Source organism: Somniosus microcephalus, chromosome 13 (genome assembly GCF_052327205.1).
Source record: "Somniosus microcephalus isolate GS21.2 chromosome 13, FLI_Smic_1.0, whole genome shotgun sequence".
NCBI lineage: Eukaryota > Metazoa > Chordata > Chondrichthyes > Squaliformes > Somniosidae > Somniosus > Somniosus microcephalus.
Window position 1 is genome coordinate 192,638,959 of NC_140999.1, and position 15,300 is coordinate 192,654,258.

Here is a 15,300-nt window from a genome sequence, read left to right on the forward strand (position 1 = left end):
CACACCCCGATTCACATACATTTTTACACACTCATTCCCTTCTGCTCACTCATTTTCTCACACTCTTGCACACTACTTCTCACACCCTGCATCTCTCACTCATTCTCCCACACACCAGCTCTCTCACACCCGCCTTGACATGCTAATGCTCTCACACTCATTTTCTCACACGCACACACACAGTTTTGTTATAAATCACTCGCTCATCGAACAATCTCACACACATGACTGCTTCACAATCATCCCTGCAGGCTCTCATTCGCTCACACCCACCCTTACTCCTTTGCACTTTTGCACACTTGCTTTCACACTCGATCACTTCTCGGTCTCGTTTCCTTTTGTCTTCTGTGTTTCTAATCGCTTTAATTCTCCATTCGGAGCGGAATTTGAGCGCCTGCTGTCACTCACCGGGCGCTGGGCTGCGGCTCCGAGTCTCACCGGTGTCCCGCAGTCTCCCGGCCCCGGGCTGGATCCCGGCCTGAAACTGACGCCAGTTTCGCGGCAAGCGGCCCCGGAAAGTGACTGAGTGACATCAGAGAACAGACCTTAAAAGGACAAAAGGAAGAGGAAGTTACAGAGGATTGCAAACTGCGGCTTTACTGCTGCAATACTGCCCTGGGACTGAGGGGGCTGCTGACACACAGACTGACACACTCACACTCTCTGACACACAGACTGACACACTCACACTCTCTGACACACTCACACTCTCTGACACACAGACTGACACACTCACACTCCCTGACACACAGACTGACACACTCACACTCTCTGACACACAGACTGACACACTCATACTCTCTGACACACAGACTGACACACTCACACTCTCTGACACACAGACTGACACACTCACACTGACACACAGACTGACACACTCACACTCTCTGACACACAGACTGACACACTCACTCTCTGACACAGACTGACACACTCACACTCTCTGACACACAGACTGACACACTCACACTCTGACACACAGACTGACACACTCACACTCTGACACACAGACTGACACACTCACACTCTCTGACACACTCACACTCACACTCTGACACACAGACTGACACACTCACACTCTCTGACACACAGACTGACACACTCACACTCTGACACACAGACTGACACACTCACACTGACACACAGACTGACACACTCACACTCTCTGACACACAGACTGACACACTCACACTCTCTGACGCACAGACTGACATACTCACACTGACACAGACTGACACACTCACACTCTCTGACACACAGACTGACACACTCACACTCTCTGACACAGACTGACACACTCACACTCTGACACACAGACTGACACACTCACACTCACACTGACACACTCACACTCTCTGACACACAGACTGACACACTCACACTCTCTGACACAGACTGACACACTCACTCTGACACACAGACTGACACACTCACACTCACACTGACACACAGACTGACACACTCACTCTCTGACACACAGACTGACACACTCACACTCTCTGACACACAGACTGACACACTCACACTGACACACAGACTGACACACACACACTCTCTGACACACAGACTGACACACTCACACTCTCTGACACACAGACTGACACACTCACTGACACACAGACTGACACTCACACTCTCTGACACACAGACTGACACACTCACACTCACTGACACACAGACTGACACACTCACACTCTCTGACACACACACTGACACACACACTGACACACAGACTGACACACTCACACTGACACACAGACTGACACACTCACACTCTCTGACACACAGACTGACACACTCACACAGACTGACACACTCACACTCACTGACACACAGACTGACACACTCACACTCTCTGACACACAGACTGACACACTCACACTCTCTGACACACAGACTGACACACTCACACTCTCTGACACATAGATTGACACACTCACACTCTCTGACACACAGACTGACACACTCACACTCTGACACACAGACTGACACACTCACACTGACACAGACTGACACACTCACACTCTCTGACACACAGACTGACACACTCACACTCTCTGACACACAGACTGACACACTCACACTCTGACACACAGACTGACACACTCACACTCACACTGACACACAGACTGACACACTCACACTCTCTGACACACAGACTGACACACTCACACTCTCTGACACACAGACTGACACACTCACTCTGACACACAGACTGACACACTCACACTCACACTGACACACAGACTGACACACTCACTCTCTGACACACAGACTGACACACTCACACTCTCTGACACACAGACTGACACTCACACTGACACACAGACTGACACACTCACACTCTCTGACACACAGACTGACACACTCACACTCTCTGACACACAGACTGACACACTCACTCTGACACACAGACTGACACACTCACACTCACACTGACACACAGACTGACACACTCACTCTCTGACACACAGACTGACACACTCACACTCTCTGACACACAGACTGACACACTCACACTGACACACAGACTGACACACTCACACTCTCTGACACACAGACTGACACACTCACACTCTCTGACACACAGACTGACACTCACACTCTCTGACACATAGATTGACACACTCACACTCTCTGACACACAGACTGACACACACACTCTCTGACACACAGACTGACACACTCATATAGTGGCACTGACACACACACACACTCACACAGTGACACTGACACACACACACTCACTGAAACACAGACTGACACACTCATACAGTGACTGACACACACACACTCACTGAAACACAGACTGACACACTCATACAGTGACACTGACACACACTCACTCACACAGTGACTGACACACACACTCATGCACCCACTCAAACTCACTCACTCACACACACTTGCACACATACAGTCACACATACATACACTCACACACTCAAACTCACTCACTCACACACACAATGACTCACGCTCACAAGTACAAAGTGACACACACACACATTGCAACACCTGGAGATCCATGATGCACTCATAGACCAACACACAAGGCCTTGTAGAGGGTGCAGAGGAGATTTACCAGAATGGTTCCAGGGATGAGGGACTTCAGTTCTGTGGAGAGACTAGAAAGCTGGGATTGTTCTCCTTAGAGTAGAGAAGATTAAGAGGAGATTTAATAGAGGTCTTCAAAATTATGAGGGGTTTTTATAGGGTAAATAAGGAGAAACTGTGTCCAGTGGCAGGAGGGTCGGTAACCAGAGGACACAGATTTAAGGTAATTGGCAAAAGAACCAGAGGGGAGGTGAGGAAACATTTTTTCACGCAGCGAGTTGTTGTGATCTGGAATGCGCTGCCTGAAAAGGCAGTGGAAGCAGATTCAATAGTAACTTTCAAAAGGGAATTGGATAAATACTTGAAAAGGTGAAAATTGCAGGGCTCTGGGGAAAGAGCAGGGGGGAGTGGGACTAATTGGAGAGCTCTTTCAAAGAGCTGGCACAGGCACGATGGGCCGAATGGCCTCCTCCTGTGCTGTATCATTCCAAAACTTGAACTGAATTAGAAAATGGGATGTGGTGTAAAAGTGCTGCCGATTCGCTATGAGCAATGTTCCCTTTAAGTTCCATGGCTGCGTAGCGCTCTAGGGCTCCCGCGCAGCCGGATCACCGGATTTTCAATGGGAAAAACCGCGTCTGCGAGGTGTTGAATGGGCCGCAGCCCGTTACAGGGGGCCGTGCACCCAAAAAAAAAATAACGGGACCATTGGCTATGAGCCCGTTTCACGTTACTGGCGAAGACCAATTTCACCCCCATTGTTCCTAAGAAACCATCTTGACACCTTCCTGCTCAGCTGTTGTTCTATACAGCCTTGGCTCAGTGGGCAGCACACTCGCCTCTGAGTCAGAAGGTTGTGGGTTCAAGTCCCACTCCAGGGACTTGAGCACAAAAATCCAGGCCGACACTCCCAATGCAATGCTGAGGGAGCGCTGCACAGTCGGAGGGGCAGTACTGAGGGAGCGCTGCACTGTCAGAGGGGCAGTACTGAGGGAGCGCCGCACTGTCAGAGGGGCAGTACTGAGGGAGCGCTGCACTGTCGGAGGGGCAGTACTGAGGGAGCGCTGCACTGTCGGAGGGGCAGTACTGAGGGAGCGCCGCACTGTCAGAGGGGCAGTACTGAGGGAGTGCTGCACTGTCAGAGGGGCAGTACTGAGGGAGCGCCGCACTGTCGGAGGGGCAGTACTGAGGGAGCGCCGCACTGTCAGAGGGGCAGTACTGAGGGAGCGCCGCACTGTCAGAGGGGCAGTACTGAGGGAGCGCTGCACTGTCGGAGGGGCAGTACTGAGGGAGCGCCGCACTGTCGGAGGGGCAGTACTGAGGGAGCGCCGCACTGTCAGAGGGGCAGTACTGAGGGAGTGCTGCACTGTCAGAGGGGCAGTACTGAGGGAGCGCCGCACTTTCAGAGGGGCAGTACTGAGGGAGCGCTGCACTGTCAGAGGGGGCAGTACTGAGGGAGCGCCGCACTGTCAGAGGGGGCAGTACTGAGGGAGCGCCGCACTTTCAGAGGGACAGTACTGAGGGAGCGCTGCACTGTCGGAGGGGCAGTACTGAGGGAGTGCCGCACTGTCGGAGGGGCGGTACTGAGGGAGCGCCGCACTGTCGGAGGTGCCGTCTTTCGGATGAGACATTAAACCGAGGCCCCGTCTGCTCTCTCAGGTGGATGTAAAAGATCCCTTGGCACTATTTTAAAGAGGAGCAGGGGAGTTCTCCCCAGTGTCCTGGGGCCAATATTTATCCCTCAATCAACATCACTAAAAACAGATTATCTGGTCATTATCACATTGCTGTTTGTGGGAGCTTGCTGTGCACAAATTGGTTGCTGCGTTTCCTACATTACAACAGTGACTACACTTCAGAAAGTACTTGCTTGGCTGTGAAGTGCTTTGGGACATCCTGAGGTTGTGAAAGACACTAGAAATGTGAGCCTTTATTTATATTCAATTTGCTCAACTTGGCACTTTAGTTACAGGCCAGCTGAGAGATAAAGATAGAGAACTTGCATTTATATAGCACCTTTCATGACCACAGGATGTGAAGGGCCCTGGCAGCTCACCCAAAGTATTGAAATGAGGCCTGAGGCCCAATAATGGGTGAGCATTGAGCCTCCCTTGATTATGCACGGTGACTATTTGCATGGTCTTTAGCGTCAGCCTGCGGACCCGCCCCCCACGGGAACCGCGAATGTGCTCCAACGTTGTGGCCCATGTCCTCCCATCGCTGGCGATCTGTGGCGCAGCTGGTGGGCGCAGGCCTGAGCAGTAGGCCGCGGCCTCGGGGTGGTAGTCTGGGTTTGGGGACCAGACTCGAGCTCTGCAGCCACAGGGCCGGGGCTTCAGACACTGAAGTTCCAGCCTGTTTTAGCTGCGTGTGTTTGGGGAGGAGGTCGGGAGATCTGACGGGGCAGAGGAGAGGGAGATCAGACAGGGTGGGGCGGTGGAGGAGGACAGGGAATCGGAGGGTGGGGGAGAGGAGAGGACAGGGGATTGGAGGGGGGGAGAAGCTCGGAGGGTGGGAGAGAGGAGCTCAGAGGGTGGGAGAGAGGAGCGAGGAGGGTGGGAGAGAGGAGCGAGGAGGGTGGGAGAGAGGAGCGAGGAGTGTGGGAGAGAGGAGGGTGGGAGAGAGGAGCGAGGAGAGTGGGGGAGAGGAGGGTGGGAGAGAGGAGCTCGGAGGGTGGGAGAGAGGAGCGAGGAGGGTGGGAGAGAGAAGCGAGGAGGATGGGAGAGAGGAGGGTGGGAGAGAGGAGCTCGGAGGGTGGGAGAGAGGAGCTCGGAGGGTGGGAGAGAGGAGCTCGGAGGGTGGGAGAGAGGAGCGAGGAGGGTGGGAGAGAGGAGCGAGGAGGGTGGGAGAGAGGAGGGTGGGAGAGAGGAGCGAGGAGAGTGGGGGAGAGGAGGGTGGGAGAGAGGAGCGAGGAGGGTGGGAGAGAGGAGCGAGGAGGGTGGGAGAGAGAAGCGAGGAGGATGGGAGAGAGGAGGGTGGGAGAGAGGAGCGAGGAGGATGGGAGAGAGGAGCGAGGAGGATGGGAGAGAGAAGCGAGGAGTGTGGGAGAGAGGAGGGTGGGAGAGAGGAGCGAGGAGAGTGGGGGAGAGGAGGATGGGAGAGAGGAGCGAGGAGGATGGGAGAGAGGAGCGAGGAGGATGGGAGAGAGGAGCGAGGAGTGTGGGAGAGAGGAGGGTGGGAGAGAGGAGCGAGGAGAGTGGGAGAGAGGAGGGTGGGAGAGAGGAGGGTGGGAGAGAGGAGCTCGGGGTGGCAGGTTAGAGTACGGAAAGCACAGTGGTGATGGGGGGAAAAACGTGATCCAGGTCTACGGGTGGTGGGGCCAGATGAGAGCATGAAGGTGATCCAGATGGAAAGACAGATCACATTTTCCCCCCTCTGTTAGGTGTGGCTCACGTTCTTCCAACCGGATGAATTAGTGAATCCTTTCTCACACACGGAGCAGGTGAACGGCCTCGCCCCAGTGTGAGCTCACTGGTGTGTCAGAAGGTTGGATACACCCACGGACCCTTCATCCAGAATGAAAGAATTTTTTATCATTTCCCAAAGGAAAAAGAAAATAAAACTCCAAAGAATTAACTAACGCACTAATTAGAGTATAATGTATTTTATTTTACCAGCTAAGGAAAACTATAATTCCAATTGCAGAATACTATTAACAGAGGATCTTCACAAAGCTGACTATACTTCCACATTCTGCACTGGATCAAATTATACATTGTGGGATTGTCTACAGCAGGCTGGATCAAATTACACATTCCAGACAAACTGTTGGGCGTGTCTTGTCCTCCAAGGGGACCAATCAGAAATCTGGTGTTGGAAATCAGGAATCAGGTGGAAAACTCTCCACTGGCTGGAGCCATACCTAGCACAAATGTTGTGGTGGTTGAAGTTCAATCATCACAGCCCCAGGACATCGCTGCAGGAGTTCCTCAGGGCAGTGTCCTAGGCCCAACCACCTTCTGCTGCTTCATCAATGACCTTCCCTCTATCATAAGGTCAGATGTGGGAATATTCGCGGATGACTGCACAGTGTTCAGTTCCATTCGCAACTCTTCAGATAATGAAGCAGTCCATACCTGCATGCAGCAAGACCTGGATGACATTCAGGCTTCGGCTAATAAGTGGCAAGTAACATTCGCGGCACACAACCACCAGGCAATGACTATCTCCAACAAGAGAGAACCTAACCACCTCCCCTTGACATTCAACGGAACTACCATTGCCGAATCCCCACCATCAACACCCTGGGGATCACCATTGACCAGAAACTTAACTGGACCAGCCACATCAATACTGTGGCAACAAGAGCAGGTCAGAAGCTAGGTATTCTTTTTTTTGCTCGTTTGTGGGACGTGGGCATCGCTGGCAAGGCCAGCATTTATTGCCCATCCCTAATTGAGAAGGTGAGTCGCCTTCTTGAACCACTGCAGTCCGTGTGGTGAAGGTACTCCCACAGTGCTGTTAGGGAGGGAGTTCCAGGATTTTGACCCAGCGACGATGAAGGATCGGCGATATACTTCTAAGTCAGAATGGTGTGTGACTTGAAGCGAACTTGCAGATGGTGGTGTTCCCATGCGCCTGCTGCCCTTGTCCATCTAGGTGGAAGAGGTCACGGGTTTGGGAGGTGCAGCCGAAGAAGCCTTGGTGAGTTGCTGCAGTGCATCTTGTAGATTGTACACACTGCAGTCACGGTACACCGGTGGTGGAGGGAGTGAATGTTTAAGGTAGTGGATGGGGTGCCAATCAAACGGGCTGCTTTGTCCTGGATGGTGTCGAGCTTCTTGAGTGTTGTTTGAGCTGCACTCACCCAGGCAAGTGGAGAGTATTCCATCACACTCCTTACTTGTGCCTTGTAGATGGTGGAAAGGCTTTGGGGAGTCAGGAGGTGAGACACTTGCCGCAGAATACCCAGCCTCTGACCTGCTTTTGTAGCCACAGTATTTATGTGGCTGGTCCAGTTAAGTTTCTGGTCAATGGTGACCCCCAGGATATTGATGGTGGGGGATTCGGCGATAGTAATGCCTTTGAATGTCAAGGGGAGGTGGTTAGACTCTCGCTTGTTGGCGATAGTCATTGCCTGGCACTTGTGTGGCGCGAATGCTACCTGCCACTTACCAGCCCAAGCCTGAATGTCGACCAGGTCTTGTTGTATGCGGGCATGGACTGCTTCATTATCTGAGGAGTTGTGAATGGCGCTGAACGCTGTGCAGTGATCAGCGAACATCCCCATTTCTGACCTTATGTTGGAGGGAAGTTCATTGATGAAGCAGCTGAAGATGGTTGGGCCTAGGACACTGCCCTGAGGAACTCCTGCAGCGATGTCCTGGGGCTGTGATGATTGACCTTCAACCACCACAACCATCTTCCTTTGTGCTAGGTATGACTTCAGCCAGTGGAGCGTTTTCCCCCCGATTCCCATTGACTTCAGTTTTACTAGGGCTCCTTGATGCCACACTCGGTCAAATGCTGCCTTGATGTCAAGGGCAGTCACTCTCACCTCACCTCTGGAATTCAGCTCCTTTGTCCATGTTTGGATCAAGGCTGTAATGAGGTCGGGACACGAGTGGTCTTGGCAGAACCCAAACTGGGCATCAGTGAGCAGGTTATTGGTGAGTAAGTGCCGCTTGATAGCACTGTCGATGACACCTTCCATCACTTTACTGATGATTGAGAGTAGACTGATGGGGCGGTAATTGGCCGGGTTGGATTTGTCCTGCTTTTCCACATTGTTGGATAGGTGCCAGTGTTATAGCTGTACTGGAACAGCTTGGCTAGAGGCGCGGCTAGTTCTGGAGCACAAGTCTTCAGCACGACAACCAGGATGTTACCGGGGCCCACAGCTTTTGCTGTATCCAGTGCGCTCAGCCGGTTCTTGATATCATGTGGAGTGATTCGAATTGGCTGAAGACTGGCTTCTGTGATGGTGGGGACCTCAGGAGGACGCCGATATGGATCATCCACTCGGCAATTCTAGCTGAAGATGGTTGCAAACGCATCAGCCTTGTCTTTTGCACTCACGTGCTGGGCTCCACCATCATTGAGGATGGGGATATTCATGGAGCCTCCCCTTGCCGTTAGTTGTTTAATGGTCCACCACCATTCACGACTGGATGTGGCAGGACTGCAGAGCTTTGATCTGATCCGTTGATTGTGGGATCGCTTAGCCCTGTCTATAGCATGCTGCTCCTGCTTTTTAGCATGCATGTAGTCCTGCGTTGCATGTAGGCCTCATTTTTAGGTATGCCTGGTGCTGCTCCTGGCATGCTCTTCTACACTCCTTATTGAACCAGGGTTGGTCCCCTGGCTTGATGGTAATGGTAGAGTGAGGGTTATGCTGGGCCATGTGGTGGAATACAATTCTGCTGCTGCTGATGGCCCACAGTGCCTCATGGATGCCCAGTTTTGAGCTGCTAGATCTGTTCTGAATCTATCCCATTTAGCACGGTGGTAATGCCACACAACACGATGGAGGGTGTCCTCAGTGTGAAGACGGGACTTCGTCCCCACAATGACTGTGCGGTGGTCACTGCTACCAATCGTGTCATGGACAGATGCATCTGCGACAGGTAGATTGGTGAGGACGAGGTCAAGTAGGTTTTTCCCTCATGTTGGTTCTCTCACCACCTGTTGCAGGCCCAGACTGGCAGTTATGTCTTTCAGAACTTGGCCAGCTCCGTCAGTAGTGGTGCTACCGAGCCACTCTTGGTGATGGACACTGAAGTCCCCCACCCAGAGTACATTCTGTGCCCTTGCTACTCTCAGTGCTTCTTCCAAGTGGTGTTCAACATGGAGGAGTACTGATTCATCAGCTGAGGGAGGGCGGTAGGTGGTAATCAGCAGGAGGTTTCCTCGCCCATGCTTGACCTGAAGCCATGAGACATCATGGGGTCCAGAGTCAATGTTGAGGACTCCCAGGGCCACTCCTTCCCGACTGTATACCACTGTGCCACCACCCCTGGTGGGTCTGTCCTGCCGGTGGGACAGGACATACCCAGGGATGGTGATGGAGGAGTTTGGGACATTGACTGAAAGGTATGATTCTGTGAGTATGACTATGTCAGGCTGTCGCTTGTCTAGTCTGTGGGACAGCTCTCCCAATTTTGGCACAAGTTCCAGATGTTGGTGAGGAGGACTTTGCAGGGTTGACTGGGCTGGGTGTGCCGTTGTCGTGTCCGTAGTTGATGCCGAGGTCGATGCCGGGTGGTCCGTCCGGTTTCATTCTTATTTTTGTTTTGTCGCGGTTTGTTACAACTGAGTGACTCGCTCGGCCATTTCGGAGGGCAGTTACGAGTCAACCACATTGTTGTGGATCTGGAGTCACATATCGGCCAGACCGGGTAAGGACGGCAGATTTCCTTCCCTAAAGGGCACTAGTGAACCAGATGGGTTTTTACGACAATCCGATTAGTTTTATGGCCACCATTACTGATGCTAGCTTTTTACTCCAGATTTATTTAATTAACTGAATTTAAATTCCCCAGCTGCCGTGGTGGGATTTGAACTCACGTCTCTGCGGCGAGTGTCTCACCTCCCGACTCCCCAAAGCCTTTCCACCATCTACAAGGCACAAGTCAGGAGTGTGATGGAATACTCTCCACTTGCCTGGATGAGTGCAGCTCCAACAACACTCAAGAAGCTCGACACCATCCAGGACAAAGCAGGCCGCTTGATTGGTACCCCCTCCACCACCAGCGTACCGTGGCTGCAGTGTGTACCATCTACACGATGCACTGCAGCAACTCGCCAAGGCTTCTTCGGCAGCACCTCCCAAACCCGCGACCTCTTCCACCTAGAAGGACAAGGGCAGCAGGCGCATGGGAACACCACCACCTCCAAGTTCCCCTCCAAGTCACACACCATCCTGACTTAGCAATATATCGGCCGATCCTTCATCGTCGCTGGGTCAAAATCCCGGAACTCCCTCCCTAACAGCACTGTGGGAGCACCTTCACCACACGGACTGCAGCGGTTCAAGAAGGCGGTTCACCACCACCTTCTCGAGGGCAACTAGGGATGGGCAATAAATGCCAGCCTTGCCAGCGACTCCCACATCCCATAAACGAATAAACAAAATAATTCTATGGTTCTATAACATTAGGATGAAATGGCAGCTAAATGATGCATCAATATAAAGCTTGCATCGTCTGAAGTCCCTGGTTAGAGACTGAGTTATTTATGTGATCGTGCACTTTAGTTAAAAAAAAACTTAAAAAGAAATAACCCAGAACAGATGCAGCAAAGGGCGAATAATGGCACAGGTACAGGTGGAATCTGCCGATGTCGACAGTGTGCTGCAATATTGGAACTATCCAGAGGAGGGCAGCAACACCACACCCAAAAACTCTCCGATCTTTAACTCCCATTGATAGTGTCAACTTCGGCATCATTTACTGTAAAAAGGGAGGACTTGCTCCCCTCCCGCCTCCCCCTCACACCTCCCTCAAACTTATCCCCTCCCCTCCTTGTATTCACTCGAGTATAGAAGATTAAGGGGTGATCTAATCGAGGTGTTTAAGATGATTAAGGGGTTTGATCGGGTCGAGAGAGAGAAACTATTAAAATTAGAGCCAGGCCAGTCAGGGGTGATGTCAGGAAGCACTTCTTCACACAAAGGCTGGTGGAAGTCTGGAACTCTCTCCCCCAAAAAGCTGTTGAGGTTAGGGAGTCAATGAGAAATTTCAAAACGGAGATTGATAGATTTTTACGATAGCAAAACGTTCAGTCCGTAAGGGTGATCCCGAGCTTCCGGTCACCTGTCATTTCAATTCACCGCTCCATTCCCACTCGGACCTCACCGTCCTTGGCCTCTTGCATTGTTCCACGGAAGCTCAGCGTAAACTCGAGGAACAGCACCTCATCTTCCGATGAGGCACTTTACAGCCTTCCGGACTCAATATCGAGTTCAACAATTTTAGCTCATAACCTCGGCCCCTATTACATTTTTATATATATTTTTTATCCACACCTTTGTTTTGGCCTTTCCCCCTTTTTCTCTCTCCCACATGGCAGCTGTCTCCCATTCTGCCAGCGCATTTCACACCTAATCTAGAGCCGTCTTTTGTCTCCACTAGTCCCACCACCATCTCGTCTGGTTTTGAATACCTCTTAATGTCTCTTCTCTTTTGTTCTCTCCCAGCCCCCAAACTGGCCTTTTAATCTATTTCATTTCCTGTGCTTCTTCAGTCTTGACAAAGGGTTTTGACCTGAAACGTTGACTCTATTTTCTCTCCACGGATGTTGCCGGGCCTGCTGAGTTTTTCCAGCATTTTCTGTTGTTATATTGATAGATTTTTGTTGGGTAAGAGTATTAAGGGTTACAGAACCAAGGCGGGTGGATGGAGTTAAGATACAGATGAGCCATGAATGGCGGAACAGGCTCGAGGGGCTGAATGGCCTCCCTCTGTTCCTAATGAAGAGCTCATTTTATTGAGGCCTTTTCATTCATGGTGCAGGCACAGGTTGGACTGGCGAAGGAAGCATTGTTGTGCCCGTAGAGCTGATAACTACAGCGAGGCAACGACTGCAGAACTTCCTGCTCCCCACTGGGCACTTTGGGGAAAGGGGGCAGAAGGGGAGCGGATAGAGGTGCACATACCCCTCTCGCACCGTATATAGCCCATCAGCGCTGAATGTCGAGAGCGATTGGCTTTGCCAATTGCTTCCCAGCCGTTGGGTCCGGTTCCAGTAAGTGGTTGTGAATAGTCTCAGAATGTGTCTCTGATCGATCTCTCCTCCGCTTTCTCCCTTTGCCTCTTTACCCCCCTCCCAAATTAAAAAACCTCTTTTTATGATTGTGCTTCGGGATTGCTTTGGAAAAGAACGATGGTGCTGTTTTTCGAGATCCAGTGCGGTGTGAGCTTCACTGGCAAGATCTCACTTTCTCCTCGTGTACTTTGCTTATTAAATTTTACACTCCTTTCACCACATTTACTGTTTACTGGGAGCACCATCTTAAAATTAGTGCTTGGCCATTTCGTGAAATCGGGAAGCAATTTTTCTCGCACATCTGGAACTCTCTCCCCAAAAAGGCCGTGGATGCCGGGGGTCGGTTGGAGTTTTCGAGCCCGAGATCGACAGATGTTTGTGGGGTGGGGCTATTGAGGGGCATGGAGCAGAGGCGGGTAGATGGGGCTGAGGCATAGATCAGCCACGATCTCATTGAATGATGGGACAGGCTCCAGGGGCTGAATGGCCTCCTCTTGTTCCTCTGTAGAAAGTTCTCACGGATGAATTGCCCCCCGCCGTGCGAGTGGGTCCTGGACGACCCAATTACTAAATGGATTCAGCGGTGGTGGGAAGATCATTGGGTGAGGTGCTGTGCGAGTGGGCGGCCCCCCCTTCTGTCCAGCCCTGGTCCCGAGCCCGTCAGTGAGAGGCCAACCTTGCATTAAATGTTAGTCTCAGCAACTTTTGACATTTGAGGGACTGAAAGCTGATCAAAGCAGCATTGCCAGTGATTCCGTTAATGATCTATTGACTGCACGATGGATTTAATGTGCACAATAGACCAGAATAGAAGGGACAGGGAGAGAGTGGGAGATTATTTCAGTCATAAATCTGGAAAATGCTGGGCACACTCAACAACAATTATACAGCGCCTTTAATGTAGTAACCCCTCCCACGGCGCTTCCCAGGAGCGATTATCAGACAATATTCGACACCGAGCCACATAAGGAGATATTAGGACAGGTGACCAAAAGCTTGGTCAAAGAGGGAGGTTTTAAGAAGGGTCTTAAAAGAGCATGGGGACAGGAGGAGGCCATTCAGCTCCTCGGGCCTGCTCCACCATTCAATAGGATCATGGCTGATCCAAATCTAGACTCACGTCCACTTCCCTGCCCTCTCCCCGTAACCCCTAATTCCCTGGCTGATCTGTATCTTAACTCCACCCACCCGCCTTGGCTCTGTATCCTTTTATACCCTTGTCTAGCAAAAATCAATCCATCTCAGATTTAAAGTTATTAATTGAGTTGGCATCTACTGCTTTGTGTGGGAGGGGGTTCCACACTTCCACCACCCTTTGTGTGAAGAAGTGTGACATGAATCTTGTCAGTCATGTGAAAATTACTTATGAAGTAATACTGGGTGGCCTGCTGGTGGCGCTGTCCAGGGAGAGTATAAATACTCGGGCATGGGCCCAGCTTGCGCAGGACATTCTTTAACAGGAACTAGTGAAGGACACAACTAGACCTCCATGTTGAAAAACAGTTGATTAAAGCTTTGTTTAATATTCAGACCAAGTGCCTAGTAGTTTTCTTATGTCAAAGTGTTTCCTAACTTCTCTCCTGAATGGCCTGGCTCTGATTTTAAGGTGATGTCCCTTTTTTCCAAAGACCAACACTCCAGTGCAGTGCTGAGGGAGCGCTGCACTGTCGGAGGGGCAGTACTGAGGGAGCGCTGCACTGTCGGAGGGGCAGTACTGAGGGAGCGCTGCACTGTCGGAGGGGCAGTACTGAGGGAGCGCTGCACTGTCGGAGGGGCAGTACTGAGGGAGCGCTGCACTGTCGGAGGGGCAGTACTGAGGGAGCGCTGCACTGTCGGAGGGGCAGTACTGAGGGAGCGCTGCACTGTCGGAGGGGCAGTACTGAGGGAGCGCTGCACTGTCGGAGGTGCCGTCTTTCAGATGAGACGTTAAGCCGAGGCCTCATCTGCTCTCAGGTGGATGTAAAAGATCCCACGGGCAGTATTTGAAGAAGAGCAGGGGAGTTCTCCCCGGTATCCTGGGGCCAATATTTATCCCTCAATCAATATCACTAAAACAGATTATCTGGTCATTATCACATTGCTGTTTGTGGGAGCTTGCTGTGCACAAATTGGCTGCCACGTTTCCCGACATTACAACAGTGACTACACTTCAAAAAGTACTTCATTGGCTGTAAAGCGCTTTGGGACATCCTGAGGTGGGGAAAGGTGCTATATAAATGCAAGTCTTTCTTTATTTCTATTTTTTTTTATGCTCCACACAAGCCTCCTCCCACCCCTCTTCATCTCTCACCCTATCACCATATCCTTCTATTCCTTTCTCCCTCATGTGTTTATCTAGTTTCCCCTTAAATGCATCTATACTATTCACCTCAACCACTCCCTGTGGTAGCGAGTTCCACATTCTCACCACTCTCTGGGTGAAGAAGTTTCTCCTGAATTCCTGATTGGATTTATTAGTGACTCTCTTATATTGATGGACCCCTAGTTCTGGTCTCCCCCACAAGTGGAAACTATGGGTAAATTGGTGCTTTATTCAAC

General features: G+C 51.4%; 1 protein-coding gene across 1 annotated transcript in view; it reads right to left on the reverse strand.

Moving 5' to 3' along the window:
* The window catches only part of LOC147108931 (neurocalcin-delta-like), a 40,094-nt gene extending 39,569 nt beyond the window's left edge, over positions 1–525 (reverse strand). Inside the window, exon 1 of the mRNA XM_086005887.1 lies at positions 409–525. The gene's annotated coding sequence lies outside the window, so the exon portion shown is untranslated. The remainder of the gene's footprint in view (positions 1–408) is intronic.
* Between the last annotated feature and the right edge of the window lie 14,775 nt (positions 526–15,300).